The 13,426-nt window shown below is 37.7% G+C and overlaps 1 protein-coding gene across 1 annotated transcript in view; it reads right to left on the bottom strand.

The window, feature by feature from the left end:
- RYR2 (ryanodine receptor 2) overlaps positions 1–13,426 on the bottom strand; it is a 509,874-nt gene that overhangs the window by 237,447 nt on the left and 259,001 nt on the right. The gene's annotated exons all lie outside the window — the stretch shown is intronic.

The following is a 13,426-nucleotide window of genomic DNA, read 5'->3' as shown; positions in this document are numbered from 1 at the left end:
TCAAACACAGCTGAGCTTTACATGTAACTCAAAGAAGAAACAAAAAAAGGATTGGAGGCCACATTTTTAAAGGTGTTCATTCACTTATAGCTGCTTTTGATCTTTGAAGAGAATTTTGCCTCTTTTTTTCCCCCTAGGGTACCCTAGATCTAAGCGTAGAAAATATACATATAAATAAGAATTTGGAAGTAGCTGCTAAAATCCTCCTGAAACTCCTCCATCTGTCCCTTTCCCTTCAATGTCACTGTTGGTATAGATTAAGCAGGGTAATGCAAAATTAACATAAATAGCTAAATAAGAAATCAAAAAGTTAAAAGTTAACAAGAAACTAAAGCAACAGCAATGAGCAATGAAGAAAAAAACAAAATATTTCAATGTGTGGCAGGGATGGTTAATCTTTCCACTACTAAATAAAAAGGGGAAACTACATTCATTATGTTAATTTTCTGAGTTCTTTGGAATCAACTGTCTGGCAAGGGGATGAGATGATACTTTTCAGTGGAGGGGGCATTTACGTACTCTTCATATCTTTTTGTAATATTTTACATGAAAGTTCAAGTAGTCAGCACAATAAACAAGGTCAGTATTGGGATGCAGACTACAAATTAGAGGATCCAACTCGCAGACCAAAAAAGCAGGGGAAAAAAAAAAAAAAAAAAAAAAAAAAAAAAAAAAAAAAAAAAAAAAAAGCAGGGGATCCTCAGAATGAGCTGACACATTTCTACCATTATGATGTCCATGTCTTTCCTTGTTGAAATTAGTGGCAGTGAAAGCAATGTATAACCCTCAAGACAGCACAAGACAATAGAAATTACATCTGATAATGCATAAGGATTTCATCCAGTTTGTATCCTCAATATATATTTAAATAAACGGTTGAATCATAGCATTCCCAACCGGGAAGCAAGAACACATCCAACTGGGTTCAAGGAAGTGTGAATGATGAGTTTCTAGCTAAAACTAAAAAAGCCACAGCTGTGTCTGCAGCTGTGCCAGCTCTTGATGCAGTAGTCAAGGAAAGTCGTCTTAAATAAGTGTCCCCAAAGGAATCAAAGAAAAGGACTGGATAAATGCAATAGATCTGAGACAGCTTGAACTACATTTGCACAAACAGGAAAACCTAACATTCATTTGACATAAACTAGGGGATACCGAGGCAGAAACATCTCTGCTGATGCTACACGTTTTTCTTTCTAACCACTTTATATGTAGTTGGAGTTTCTACTCTAAAAGTGAAGTTACTGGATACCTTAAAGTATCTGTAGAGTAGATCTTTGGGTGTTTGTTATATTAATATCTGAACTTTTCTGTATGTCTGATATATTTTCATCTGAAAAATCAAGTATTTAGTGTTGTGCGCAAAGATTTGTGTCCTAAACTGTTCACTATGGCTATGTATACAATCATAGAATACTGTCTGGACAATAAATATGTGTTTTTCTTTTCCTGGAGATGGTATACTACTTAGCTTTTGAAAATCTGGTTTTCAAAAGATCATTAATATATAGGAAAATATTCACAGTATGTATTATTTCGAGAAAGGAAGATGGAACATATGGCTTATTTTTAAAGATGCAAAAACACCAGAAGGGGTTTTTTTAAATCAAAAAAGTTTCAGACTGCTGGAATTTTTAATGCTTTTTCCCTCTTTTTATGTCTCTCAATTTAATAATTTTTTTCAATGAATATGTATTTTATGATGACAATGAACGACAGCCTTCATAAAAATAAAATATTCATTTAAGGAAATGGGATATACCTACATCTTTCTCGTATAGAAAGGTGGAAGAATGATGTGGATATAAAATGGTCCAAACAACATGTTCTTCAAGTTGCTGAAGTTCAAGTTCTCATTGCTAGTGAGTGTGCAGTGAGCTTGGTAGCAGAAATCTTGCTAATAAAATTACACTAGTACAGGAGTGCTGAAAAGTGATTTAGCAATATGCATTAAGACACTTTCACCTATTCATTTCTTTATCCAACAGATGTTTATTGAGCAGCTACTGTGTGCCAGAAACAAGGAATACTAGGTCACTAACACAGACCCAGCTAAATGTTCTCATAGTCTAATACGGTGGGGAGACAAGTGAAGAAGTAATAAAATAATCTACTGACCCATCTAAAAAGAGGGAGTGCTAAGAGCCGAGGAAGAGTAGAGAGATGAAGTCGGGAAGATTTTGCAGAAGAGTCATCATCTAAGTAGAGGGCAGACAGGCAGTCCTGGGAAATGACTAAGAACAGGGACTTTGGAATCCAAGAGACCTGGATTCAAGTTTCAGCTCTACCACTTCTTGGCAAGTTACTTAAATTCCCTAAGCTTTAATCCTTTCTTCTGTAATATCTACCCACGAGGGTTATGGTTTTAAAAACAAGATCCTGTATGTATAGTGCTTAATATATACGCTCACTAAACTCAATTTTAAATGGAAAAAAAAAAGGTAAAAGAAACTAATAGGTGTAATAAGAGAATGGTTAATTATGATACATACACAAGATTAAATAGGTGTAGTCATTAAAAATCATGTTCAGGGCTCACCAAAATAAAACTATACAGGGAGGTAAAACATGGCAACATTTAAAAACTGGCGATTCCAGGTGAAGCATACACAGGTGTACACTGCACTATTCTTGCACTTTTCTAAAACGCTGACATTTCTCAAAATATGATATTGGTAAAACTACCACAAGTTATGCTTAAAATACTTTTATGCCTTAGGACAACATATTATATATAATATTAAGTTTAAAAAAGGTGGCAAAAAATTATTTTTACATCTCAAACCTTTAAATGGGAGAAAAACATTAAAAGTCAAATTTCTCTCTGGGTAGTGGGAATATAATTTTTAACCATTTTCTTATACTCCTTTGTATTTTCCAAATGCTCAAAAAGAATATATTAATTTTATGAAAGACAAATAGATACACTTTTTCATTAGCTTATAGCAGTAGATGGTTTTTTCACTGCTTTAGCGTTTTGGTCTCCTTTAAAGGAATTTATCTGTGAAAGTACATCCATACGTAGAAATTATGCTTTTTTCTCTTTGTAATTTAAATGAAGTAGAACTTAATAAAAATTAAATTGTATTCTGACTTCAGAAGATGCAGTTTTAATAGCTGTTATGATAATAAAACAACAGATATTTCTAAAAACTACATTTTTAAAATTAGCATATCACAGCAGGAACAACTACATGGCAATGGTATCAAAGCAGATAGAGAGTGGAGGAAAAACTCCAGGTACTTTTCAGTGGCCACATGGGAAAGGGCCAGGCCTCAGTCACTTCCATTTAGCCAATGCCCTGCAAATAAATGTGCTGACAACAGATGAAATGCTTAACACACAAGGCTCCCTAACAGCAGCTAATTCCCTGAGTGTTCATCTCAGTGACCCTTAACGACCATTCATTGAGACAGGAATCATTATTGTCTTTTTCCAGTGATTTAAGTCCAATCTCGGCTTAAATCACAGCTAAGTGGCCAGAAAATAAACCCAGGTCTGCCAGATCTCAAGCTCCGTGCTTTAATTCAGGCCTGCAATCACCAAAGAGTAGAGATTTTAGGTTTCCTGGACCATATGGTCTCGGTGAAAACTACTCAAGCCTGTGTTACAGCGCAAAAGCAGCCACAGATAGTACGTAAACAAAGGAGCATGACTGTGTCCCAATAAAACTTTACTCACAAAAACTGGTGGAAGGCTGGATGTGGCCCTCAGACCTTAGTTTGCCAACTCCTGTTCTAAGTTTTCAATATTCAAACATTGTGTATCAGGTCCCTCCATTTGGCAAATATCTAAAGAACACCGACCAGGTACCAACCGCTACTCTAGGCACTGGAAATACAGCTGTGAACAGAACAAAAAGGAGTCCCTACCTTTCCGGAGCTTATCTTTATGTACAGAAGGCAGATAAAGAATAAATAAATAGTTACCAATATACATAACACAATGTCAGAAAATCATAAATGCTATCAGGACTGACGGAATGTTTTGCCATGAATACACAAGACGAGTTGATAAATGACCTCACTCTTAATCATTTCCTACAGCAAAACATGGTAACTGAGGTTCAATTCTTTATTAGCTTGAGGTATGCTGAACGCAAAAATATTCCAACCCAATGAAACAGACTTCCACAAATTCACACACACACCCCGGCACAGGTGAAATGTTGGTCCTACCTTCCTGTCCTTTGTGTTCTCGATCTTCTATTCCAAATACCTTAACTGACACCCTGCAAATAACAAAGTCTGATGTATCTAAGGGAAGTTTTCTTCCTGGCAGTGGGTCTTAAATTAGGACACAGGAGTCCAATTGGTTACTTGGGCCTGTGCCAGACCCGCCCTAGCTATTTGTAAATCTGTTAAAACAGTAGCTACAGCTTATGGTTAAACTGCTTCCTCCAACAAAAGACAGATGGCTACAGCAAATTTTAACTTTCCCTGTTGAGAAGCCTCTTCGCTCCTGGGCAGAGAGGGGCGTGTTGGGAGCATGCAAGTCCAGCAAAAAGAACTGGCGGTCACAGGATGTGGCGCTGAGAGGCCGGCGTGAAAAGAAGATAACGCAGATCACAAGCATACCAGCTTTTCCTAAGAATATACGATTTCAGATTTCAAATTTTCTAAAATACAGCTAGGAATCAACATTTATAAGCCAAACCAAATGGCCCAGAGCAGACAAAAATGGCCGATATTATACTAACATGTAAATTTGAGTAATTCGATCAGAAGGAAGGGTAACATTTACTGGTGGCGTACTAGGTGCCAGATAATATATAAGCACTTTCCCATTCATTATTATTATTATGCTTTTTTTTTAAAATTTGGCCACGTTGTGCGGCATGCAGGATCTTAGTTCCCCCACCAGGGATTGAACCCATGCCCCTTGTGGTGGAAGCACGGAGTCTTGACCACTGGACTGCCAGAGAAGACCTCCCACTTATTATTAAATATTAACCCCACTTTTCAAGATGAGGAAACAACTAAGATGTTAAATCGTCTTGTCGAAGGTCCTACAGCTAGTTGAATGGGATGCTAAAAGTTGAATCAAGAATGCAGAGAAGGAGGGAAAAACAAAAACAAAACACACTTGCCTTAGATTTCTGGGCTCTTTAGACTTGCAAGGGGCATGAAAAGACCATTTCCAATTAGTGTTTTTTATTTTAAGGATATGAAAACAGAGGGGCTGGCCATCTGCCCAAGATCATATGGGAAGAATGATTTTCAGAATACGGTCTAGAACCCAGGGCTTCAGACATGATATTTGTTGCTTCTGTTTCATGTTGGCTTCGAAAATGAATTAAGGAATTATGCTAAGTGAGGTCTTAGGGAATTTTCCATGATGGAAATGCACGTTTAGTGCATGGACTCTGTAACATCAATGCTGGCACAATAGGGACATTCCCAAACTTTCTTCCTGGCTCTTGGTTTATTTCAGATAAGCAAAGCAGTAGAACTTTTATGTTTGACCTTGAATATCATTTTAAAGCCATCACATTCTCTCCATCAGTCCAAATCCAGAAAAAAAGAACGCTTAATATACACAGGGTTCTGACATCCTTTATTCTGATTCCTTAATCTTTTCAGTATAATTTAAACATTCAATCTTGCTGTTTGGCTCTATAGCATTCATAAGTAATAAGCCATTGGTGTTGTAAATAAGCCATTGGTGTTGTACATCTGTATTACCCCTAGTACCTGAAACATTCATTCACTATATGCAAAACTGCCAATTTGTGGATAGGCTAGTATATACACAAATTACCTCATTAACCACCTACAAACTTTATTCATTCTCAAAATGGTCTGTAAGGTACAAATTTCCTCTGTTCATCAATGTATAAAATTTAACTGTCAATTAACGGATCAGTTTAGGCTAAGCAGTTTGAATTTCACTGAATTCCCCAATCATTTCACAATGAATTTCCCCAAACAACATGTTGTTTAGATTACATACACATAAGCTCAAAAGCTATATATTAAATACTAATCTGAAATTTAACACTAAATATGAAAAATCTCCTCACTGCTTGAAGTATTCCATGAATGTAGTACATATTTAAGAGTTTCATTCCTGCAAATACCCAGAGTGTTTCTAGGACAGCTTCCCTTTCTGATTCCAGAGAAAACTATGAGACTGATTATGCTGGTTTCCATCATCTTCCTACTCTTTAGAATTTGTCTACCGCTTTGTAACTGTCTTTATCTTCACTCAAAATATGTAGGGTCCCAACCCAATTCCCTGACTGTTTGAATTGCTCCACTGCAATGAGTCATAATCCTAACTTCTTCCTTCCTTCAACAATAGTTTATTTTTAATTAGGGCGATTCCCAATAACGTTACTTTCCCAGGTCTGATACAAACCTGGGTCCCAGGTCTGTACCAACAGCAAGCTGTACAGAATGTCACTAGTGACAGAATGGACAGATGTTATATGATGGAGCCAGGAAGGTAGGTATTTGGGACAGTACAGACCCCACCTGATTTCACACCGTGTTGACAGCTACTCTTCTGGATGAGCCATACACGTCTGCCAAATAGTGCATATTTCAACTGAGGGTAAAAAGAATATTGTATTGTAAGTAGAGACTGACGGTTCTATATTCTGGTTTTTTTCTTTCTTTTTTTAAAGGCAGCAAAATAAAATCAATAATGGAAAGTTATCCTTCTCTTTTTCCTTAGAGGTCTTTTCTGCCTAAAGCTATGCAGCTATTTTAATTACAAAAATATTCTTCTGGCTTTCTGCCAAGGAAAGGAATTCCATGCAGTCTCGGCACCAGGAATTCAGTTTTGCTCACTGTCCTTTCAAGTGGCAGATACAGAATCAAAAGCATCCTTTCTGGATTTGATTATAATCATTACGGGTGTAGAACCCGAGGGCCCTGAGATAATCTTTACTTACAGAAGAGCTGACAAGCTTGAGAAAGCTCCAGTGTAATGAGACATTTACACAACGCAAGATACATCCCAGAGCCTACTTTGTAAAACACAGGTAACCTCCAGACAAAATAACTATTCTCTCACCATCTGGCAAGATGTTAAATGACTCTCTGCCTTGCTTTAAATTAAGGATATGATTAGTTCTTCAACTTACTGGTAACACTAAGCTCTTACATAAGAGTAAATTGAAAATGGTTCTAGACGAGTATGGGATATAAGCGCAGAGGGGTCGTGTATTAGTTTCCTCGGGTTGCCATAGCAAAATACCACAGACATTTTCTTTATTCATTCATCTATCCACAGACACTTAGGTTGTTTCCATATCTTGGCTATTGTGAGTAATTCTGCAATGAACATGGGAGTGCAGAGATCTCCTTGAGATCCTAATTTCTATTCCTTCAGATCTATAGCCAGAAGTGGTTTTGCTGGAGCATATGGTAGTTATAGTTTTAATTTTTTGAGGAACCTCCCTACTGTTTTCCACAGTGGCTGCACCAAGTTACATTCCCACCAACAGTGCACCAGGGTTCCCTTTTCTCCACACCCTCACCAACATTTGTTACCTTCAGGTTTTTTTGACTAGAAATGTTCTTACAGGTGTGAGATGATATCTCGTGTTTCTGACTTGCCCTTCCCCGGTGATTAGTGATGGAGAGAGCACTTTACATATCTGTTCAGTTTCTTTGACCATTTTTAAAATGGGTTATTTGGTTTTTGTTTGTTTGGTTTTGGTTTTGGTTTGTGCTACAGAGTTGCAGGAGTTCCTTATATATTTTGGATTACCCTTTATGAGATATATGATTTGCAAATATTTTCTCTCATTCCATAGGTTGCCTTTTCGTTGTGTTCATGGTTTCCTTTGCTGTGCAGAAAGGTTTTAGTTTAATTCCACTTGTCCATTTTTCCTTCTGTTGACTTTTCTTGTGGTTGAAAAAATCACTGCCAAGGCCATCGTCCAATAGCTTCTCCCCTATATTTTCTTCTTCGGGTTTTACAGTTTCAAGTCTAATGTTTAAGTTTTTAATCCATTTTGAGTTGATTTTTGTGTATAGTCCAAAATCATGTTGTGCACAGTCACAAAAACATTTTCTGTGTGGTTCAAAATGAGATAAGGGTCCAATTTCATTCTTTGCATATGAATATCCTATTATCCCAACGCCAGTTATGAAAGAGATGACACTATCCTCACTATGCATTTTTGTTATGCTTGTCAAAGATCAGTATATATGATAAATTTCATAGTGAAGTTTACCTCTCAATAAAGTTCAGTGATTGTCTCTGTAAAAGTATTGTACACCTTCTGTTAAAGTGATAACTAGTGATTACTGAAAACACCTGACGTGACTGTAAATGGCATCTTCTATTTAATTTAGTTTTCCAGGTTTTCTGTTAGTATAGAAATGCTACCTTGCTAAATGCTCCAGTTATTCCCAGTAAAGTCTGGAGGTTCTATAGGGTTTTCTCTGCAAATGATTAAATTATCTGCAAATAATTATAGATTGCTTTTCCTCTTATTCCACTTCTTAACATTTCCAATTTCTTCTTCTTGTCTATTACAAGTTTGAAAACCAATTTAGGACTAGAGCCTTTTTAGCACAAGAATAAACTAAAGTACTGAAAGAGTTTATAAATGCTCTATATTTAAATTCCTCTCACATCTACCTGTCTTTATATCTGTGCCAGGCTTGACTTAGGATTTTTACCACCTTCATCGTTTCTTCTTATTGCTACAGAGAACATCAGCTCAGACATAAATATATTGGCTAGTAAAGCAATCAAAAGAACAATGTGGTAAAATATACAAAAATATATTTATTCTCTACTAGCCCTGTTCTTGTCCCCCACCTAACATGGTAAGAATCATCTCCACTGGGCTCCCGAGGAAGTGTATCAAGGCATGCTCCATATAAAAATTATCATTTAAAAAAAAGCTTCAGTCTCAAATTTGATATGGAATAATCTCTGGCTTTGATAAGATGAACTAGACTCTGGATGAATCAGAAGAACCCCTTTCAGGTTCTTGCTATAGGGCATCATATCTCTATTGGCTAACAGGTCTCTGTGGGTAAAAGTTAGAGTATCTTCTATGTTACGGGCAACTTGATGTGTGATAAAATTAACTCCTGATTAGTTAACTGTGTCTGGACTGGGGGAATACATCTAAAGATTCCTGACGAAGAGAAATGCTTGAGGTAGACCAGTTCGCAAGCATTAATTCCTCTTCTCTACCTTTCTGAGTAGACAGGCACTAAGGATGCCCTTTGATAGTTTCGTGACTCTGAAGATTCAGTTGAAACTAAAAATGTATTGGTCAATGTATTTGTTTTCCATTGCTGTTGAACAAACTACCACAAACTTATCAGTTTAAAATAATGCCCATTTATTATCTCCTAGTTCTATAGGTCAGAAGTCCAGGTATGGCATGACTGGGGTTCTCTGCTTAGCATCATGAGGATGAAATCAAGGTACTGGCTGGACCGTGTTCTCATCTGAGGCTCGGAATCCTCTTTCCAGTTCCTTGGTTGTTAAATGAATTCAGTTCTTTGTGGTTGTAGGACCGAGGTCTCCTTTTTCTTGCCAGCTATCAACCAGGGGCTGTTCTCAGATTTCCACCATGTGGCCCTCTCACACCACAACAGTTTGTTCGTTCCAGTCCAGGAGAAGATTTTATCTCACACTTTGGATCTCTGGGACTTCAAGAAGGAACCAATCTCTTTTAAGAGCTTCACCTGATTAGGTCAGGCCCATATGGCTAATCTCCACTTGATTAACTCAAAGTCAACTGGTTAGTAACCTAATCATGAGAGCTATACCCCATCATACTCAGATTCTGCCCACACTCAAGAAGAGAGGGTTATACATGGCATGTCCACCAGGGATCAGGACTCCGAGAGGTTGCAGTCTTAAAATTCTGCCTACAACAGAGGGTACTGCCAGCTCTTTCCTTGGGCTCTCCCCGTTCTCGATCCTGAATGTTTGTCAGTACAATGGTAGGAAGAGATGAGGAAAAATTCACAGAAAACCTTACCAGGGACGGCATCTGCACTTGTCAGCACTATTCCTTTGCTGACATTACAGCCAGAGGACTCTTTGAAAAATGAAGATTCAATTAATCTGTTTGTTTTACTTAGAGATATTCTGAAGAGATTTTTTTAAAAAAATCAAATAGAAGGGAGAATCCTAAAAGAGGACCTGCCACATAGACGAAATAGCTTTTAAAGTCTGAGAACTCCACTCCAGCACTACACAATGCTCTTGATCTCGACCATGTAAGTTCTGGTCCTTTGAGGGGAGATGAGAGGCTAGCAGAGCTTGTTCTCCTACCAGAGACCAGTGTATCTCAGCAATTTTCTCTTTGTCCAGTTCACATATGAGCTTTAAGGTCAAGTCTGTGGTCACTGAGGGAAAGTGCAGTCCCTATACGGGAAAGAGATCTGTAGCTTTTTAGAACAGCCCTGCCTGCATCTTTATGGAATAACCAGATCCTCGCCGGAACTAACTGTACGGCTGTATCTCGACCTGGATTTAACTGGATGACCCCATCAGTCTTTCAAAGATTTTTGTGCTTTTCCTTTTGATGTTATCTAGAAACAACTTATACTAGTCAAGACATCATTTCAGTTGTGTGAGCTGTACAAAAGGCAGAGACATCAAAATATGTTTAGCCATGTTGTCTACCAAGCTGATCAGATAGGATCTGCAGCGTGTGCGTGCATGTATATGTATATATTTTATATAGAGAAAATTTTCTATCCGTCTTACCACACAGTTCTTTCGATTGCTTTACTTATGACTGAGCTACCTCTGCAGCAACAAAAGGAAATTATGAAGATGTTAAAAAAATACCAAATCAAGCATGGCACAGACATAAAGACAAGCTAGGTATAAGAACAATTTGAAAATAGAGCACTTATGAAACCTCTTTGGTACTTCAGCAACAGCAGTATATTCCTAAATTAATGGTTTCTCGAACATGCTCCTTTGAGTCATAGATATCCCCAGGGCTCACTTTCAGTGGTGGTGGGTGAGTTAGGGAGCTCAACTCAGGGCCTCACACTGTAGTTTTACCCAGAGCAGTTCCACTGTATTTTTTAAGAAGCTATGTAAAGTTAATAGGGAGGAATAGGAAAAATTCCACTCCCAAAAAGCATTTGGAAGTCACAGGCATGGATAAACTCTGTAGTCCTTCTTATGGCAGAAAATGTGGAATTATGATTAGCCCCTAAAAAATTAATAGTTAATGGTCATGGCTAAATAAAATTTATCATCTGCCTTAGAGACCAAAAGGATACATCCCAACACATCCAACAATAATCCAACTGATAGACCATAAAATTTTCAGACAGTTCATCAGAATGCTGTATTAACTCGATAACTGAGTTATCAGGACAAGTTTCAAGTCATTTTTAAAATTTTCAAAATTACGTGAAGTGTGAAGTCAAAAAACAGAGTTGTTTGTATGACTGCGCCACTCAGACTCACCTCAGAGCCTAGCTAGCTCATCACTACAATGGTGATTGGTTTCTGTGACAGGGCTGTAGCATGAACATTATGTGCTTAAATAGTATGAACGGGCGTTCTGCATTGTTTATAATTCTAACATCATTCTGTGAATCTACGTCATATAAATCAAACAAGTAAAACTCACACAGGCATTTCAAGAATTTAACTTCATGAGAAGAAACACATCACATGCAAGCATTTTAAAATAACAACCAATTAAAAAAAAATCTCAGGTCATATCCACAGTAGTGGACAGTATAGACAGATAACATAGAAAAAAGTCCTTCTCCCACCTTCCCTGTGATATGCTGACACTGCTAAAAGCAATACTACAGGAGGGGAGATAGGTGATGGAAGGTTAGAGGGCCAGTTTTGAAACTGAGCAGGACCCTTGGGGCTCCTGGGGCCGAAAGCCTTTCTGTGTCTTCCGTTTCTTGTTTGTAGGGAACAGACTCCAGCCTCCACAACCTTCCTTGAGTTCCAAAGAGCAGATTTGAACAGTTGCTAATCAGGGAAGGGAGGGGATGCAGAAACAAGGGAGGAACAGCCCAGAAACAATAGTGCAGCCCTAAGGCAGGGTCCTGGCTCTGCCTCAAGGGATACATATAACAATATCTTTAAGCTCTTTATAGAACTAAACCCTCAACAAATGGAAGATGTCAGCATTCTTCATTCCAGTTTAAAGGAACCAGAGAAGCTCTTCAAGAAGACCACCTCAGGCCAGATTAAAAGAACCACAGAAACTCATCAGATTACCTGAGGCCAGATTAAAGGACTGCAGGCCCTGCACACACCCTAATCTTATCAGCAACCCCATCCTTGAACCAATGCTATAAAACTCCTCACCAAATCCTCCCAGGTTGGGGCACACAGTTTCCGAGGGCAGGAGCCCACTGTGTCCCCCTTTGCCTGGCAAAGCACTAAAGCTATTCTTTTCTACTTCATCCCAAAACTCTGCTCTGAGATTTGATTTGGCACCCGTACACAGAGGCTGCGTTCTCAGCATCAGTTTCACCCGCCACCCAGCGATACAGGTACGCAAAATAGAAATTAAGTTATAAAAATGCAAAATTCCTATTATTTTCACAAACCTGTGTTTGAGAAATGATGGTCATACCTGCTCAAAAGCTTGTTGAATGAATAACTATAGAACTTAATGCAAATAATGAGCTGGCTAACTTTTTGAGGATTGGCAACAAGTTTACAGAGTATTAAAAGTATTTATTGGGGTATATCTTAAAATCCAAGATTATATATATTCAAGTAATAGGATATATTCAAAGCCATTTTGAAAAAAACTGTTAGCTCATTTTGAAATGAGATATATATAAAATATTTTGTTAGATATTATCTTATTTATATGCTCTAGATTACCACTTTCAGTGATGATGTAAATGTTCTCTATCTCTGCTGTCAAATAGGGCACCATTAGCCATAGGACCCTACTGAGCACTTGAAATGTAGCAAGTGCCACTAAGAAACTCAATTTTTTAATCTATTTCACTTAAATTAATGTAAATTCAAATAACCCCATGTGGCCAGTCTACTGGAAGTACAGCTCTAAAGAACACCTACCTTCTCATTTGCTTCATAAAGGGCTTTTGTCCTTTTCTTACAACCCTGTTCAAGGTCATCTCAGAGCCCCACAGGCAGAGGTATTTTTTCCCTGCATTGTGCTTCCATAGAACTTTCTGCATTTCTTTATTTTAGACCTTATTCACTGAATAGAAATTATACAAGTGAGAACTTTCCCTGGTATTCTATCATCTGCATAAAGATAGGACAGCTTTGTCATCTCAGCATCCAGCAGAGGGCCTGATACTTGGTAGGTTCTCATTACATTTTTTTTTTTTTTTTGAAATGAATGAACAGATAGAAGCCATAAGCAGTTGATTAAACAGGGAAGTTCTAAACGAATATTTAATATTTGTGGAAAACCGTCCTTTTGCCTGCCATTTCTTTTCTTATTCACACTCATAAAAGCCATTT

Source organism: Aethalodelphis obliquidens, unplaced genomic scaffold, assembly GCF_003676395.1.
Source record: "Aethalodelphis obliquidens isolate GAN/ISIS:26980383/991018 unplaced genomic scaffold, ASM367639v1 scaffold73, whole genome shotgun sequence".
Classification (NCBI taxonomy): Eukaryota; Metazoa; Chordata; class Mammalia; order Artiodactyla; family Delphinidae; genus Aethalodelphis; species Aethalodelphis obliquidens.
This window is presented reverse-complemented; position numbering and strand designations above follow the sequence as displayed.